At 41.7% G+C, this 3,435-nt stretch overlaps 1 protein-coding gene across 1 annotated transcript in view; it reads left to right on the forward strand.

Annotated features, from left to right (window-relative positions):
• The window catches only part of Dnah8 (dynein axonemal heavy chain 8), a 313,541-nt gene that overhangs the window by 168,514 nt on the left and 141,592 nt on the right, over nucleotides 1-3,435 (forward strand). The window lies entirely within an intron of this gene.

The following is a 3,435-nucleotide window of genomic DNA, read 5'->3' on the forward strand; positions in this document are numbered from 1 at the left end:
TGTCTCGGTGTGTTTTTCATTGGGTTGAGGTTACTTGGCGTTCTGTATGCTTCGGTTACCTGAATGTCAGATTGTTTCTTCATATTTGGGAAGTTTTCTACTATTACTTCTGCCCATATTTTTTTAGTGTCATTTGTATTGACTCCCTTCTCATTGATGCCTATTAGTTTCACATTGTTCATCTTTGCATCATCTTCTAGGTGATGTATTATTTTTTCCTGCATCCTAGTTGTTTTTAAAAGATCCTTTCTTACCTTTTCACTAGCTGCACCAGCGTCTTCAAGATCTGAAACTCTGTCTTCACTTTCACTTAAACGGTTTTGCAAGCTTGTAATTGAGATTTTAATTTTCTCTATATCTCTTTGACTCTGCTTCATGCGATCTATTTCTTTCCTGTATTGCTCATTCAAGGAATCCGTCATTTTTCCTAATCCCTTCTATTTTTTTTATCAATGTCTTCTTTAGAAGCAGTTATAAATTCTTTTATTGCAGTGTTTTTTTTTTCAGATAGGGTTTCCTCCCTATGTTTCTGTAGTTGATTCTTTACTTCAGATGATATGAGTTCTGAGAATTTTTTTTTTATTTCAGAAAAGAATTCTGCTCTGAGTTCCTGTATGACTTTCTGCTGTTGCTTATTTACTATCGACACTATTAATTCGTACATTTGAGCTGAGCTAGTGTCCTCTGCACTTGTTCTGGGTGGGCATTGGGTTTCCTCCATATGTTTCTGCATTTGATTCTTTACTGCAGATGTTATTAATTCAGGGATTTCTTTTTTCATTTCCAATCTGATTTCCTCTATACCTTTCTGCAGCTGTTTCTTTATTTCAGAAGCCATTGATTCTTTACTTTCAGCTGTGTGATTCCCAATTTGTTCTGTGTTAGTGTCCTCTGCACTTGTTATGGGTGGGCTTAGGGTCTGAGATTGCATTTTGTTCCTTCTCATTGTCATTTTGTGTAGCACTGTCTTCTGACCTTTGTTGTAGATCTTTGTTGCAATTATAACCTTAGCACCTACTGAAGTTCAGGTGCAGATCTACAAAGTTTGGATTTATCCAGCTGTGCCTGACTTGAGTCTGGCTGCTGTGCTCAGCTCCTTCCTGCTGCTGCCCTTGGGGTGAACCTGTTGTGCCCCTCTGGCAAGATGTTCTGCTCCTGGACTACCTAGGTGGTTCTGTCCTCTACACTCTTTGCAGGAATTGGAGCTGCAGCGTTTCGCCCCAGGCCTGTATGCCTGGCCTGAGCTGAGTCTGGAGGGGACAAGGTGGAGTAGTGAGGAGAGGCAGCTCTCCACACACTGTCCGGGCCTGGACTAGGTCTGGATCTGGGGGTTCCCAGAATGGGACAGAAATTCCTACTATGTGAGTGGGGTGTGTGGGGGGTACTATGGAGTGATGGGGGCGTCCCAAGAGGGTGAAAGAGGGTGTCACCCATGCTGCGCCTGGGCTGGGACCAGTAGGTCATGCCAGCACAGGGTAGCTGGAAGCTCTCCCACAAACTCACCAGGCCTGGCCTAGGACTGGGTCTGGGGGTTCCCAGAAAGTGGCAGAAATTCCTACTTGGCGGGCAGGGTAGGGGAGGTGCTGTGGAGTAGTGGGGGGCATCCCAAGGGGGTGGAAGAGGGTCTCTCCTGTTTTTCTTTTTAATGAATGTTTTTACTTCCTGTTCTTCATCAGGCCCCTTAAGAGAATGGAAGCACCCTAGTTGGTAGTGGAGGTAGCTGTCATCAGTGGTGGCAGAGGCAGCTGTCTCTTACTTGTGGCAGCTCCTTAGTGGTGGGAGGTGCACAGAAAATGAACCTTTCTCCCTTGCAGCCCCCGAAGAAGCTGCTTTCTCTGAGTCTTTTCTTCAAGTCTCCCATCTTCACGAAGGGCCCTTTAAACTCCTTTCTGCCTTGTGCATCGACTTGTCTTTGTGTTACTTTCCATCTCTTTAAAGCGGGAGCAGATTAGAAAAAGAAAGAAGGCCACAAAAGTAAAAGGGAACTATTAGAAGAGAGGGAAAGAAGGAGGTTAAAGTGTAATGAGAACAAGAGGTAAAGGAAGAATTTTTCTAAAAGACAAATCCTCTACAATGATTGATGCACTTACCCAAGTGGTTGCCATTGCAGTTGTGGTCTTTTGCCAAATAGACAGTAGTCAGTGTACAGTAGTCCCTTGCCATTTCGTGGTTCGCCTTTCATGGACTCACTGTTTTCTCAAAATATTAATCTAAATTATTTATCACAGAGTTTTTGCTATATCGTGGAATTTTGCAGTACTGTACAATATATGTATGTTGTTAAAGTTACATAGGCTTATGAGTTTAGAAAACGGGTAAGAACATTAGAAGTGTTTTTAAGGGTGTGGGAAAGGTTATAAGAGTGTGGAAAGGGTTTGCAAACCCTTAAAATAGATACATAGATACATAGATAGATAGATAGATAGATAGATTTTTTTTTTTTTGGCAGAACCAGGTATTGAACTCAGGCCCTTGCATTTGCCAGGAAAGCACTTATTCTACTGAGCTATCTCCACAGCCCCAAAGCCTTAAAATATATACAAATACTAAAATAAATATGATGTCACTATTTCGCTATTTTCATTTGTTGCAGGGGTTTCTGGAATGTAACCTCCATGAGAAGTAAGGGACCACTGTATGCACAACCTTATCCCTTGTGTATTTTTCTACATATTTGTAATAGCAATGTATGTCTTATGTTTTAGTGGGTAGAGTAGATGTTTTATCTTGCAGTGGATCTGAGCAAGAAGGGCCACTGAGAGGCGATGGAGAAGATGAACCTCCTTCTTGTTCCATCTCAGCCTCATGCTACCTGCTGTTTTGACTTGCTCTGTGATTTTTTACTGGCCTTAGCCAGTAAAAAATCACTCTGAAACTCAGCAGGGGACCTTCATAATACGGAATTGGGCCTGAAGAAGGCAAATCCTTTCCTAGATTAGCATGTGGGGAGTTTGCGTTGTATCATCAGCATGATTATTCGCTTTCACCTTCAAAAGTGATGCTAGTGATACCAACGATGACTTCTTTTCCATGGCTGGCAAAGCTTTCCCTACCTACAGCATGGGTACAAACGTGTTGCTGTCATAGATTTGCCTTTTTATATTTTGGAAGTCAGTAGAAATAGTAAATAAATTAGTGTAGCGGAATACTGCCTTGGTGCTCAGACGTAAAAATGAAAAGCTGCCTATTACAGCTGCATGTCAGGCTTGCCCACCAGCTTCTTACAGAAATGCAGGGATCTGAAGGATGGTTGGAGTTATAGAAAAGCATTTATGGAAGTCCTAAAATGTTAAGGACCTTAATCAAAGTGATCTATGGAAGATGGTCATTATTGACTTCAGTGAACATTCATTACCTGCATGGCAACCAGCTCATGTTCTTTTTTTTTTTTTTTTTTTTTTCTATGTTATGATGTATTTCCATATGGACACTAGT

The sequence above is a fragment of the Octodon degus genome, unplaced genomic scaffold (genome assembly GCF_000260255.1).
Source record: "Octodon degus isolate 3935 unplaced genomic scaffold, OctDeg1.0 scaffold00005, whole genome shotgun sequence".
NCBI classification, from domain to species: domain Eukaryota; kingdom Metazoa; phylum Chordata; class Mammalia; order Rodentia; family Octodontidae; genus Octodon; species Octodon degus.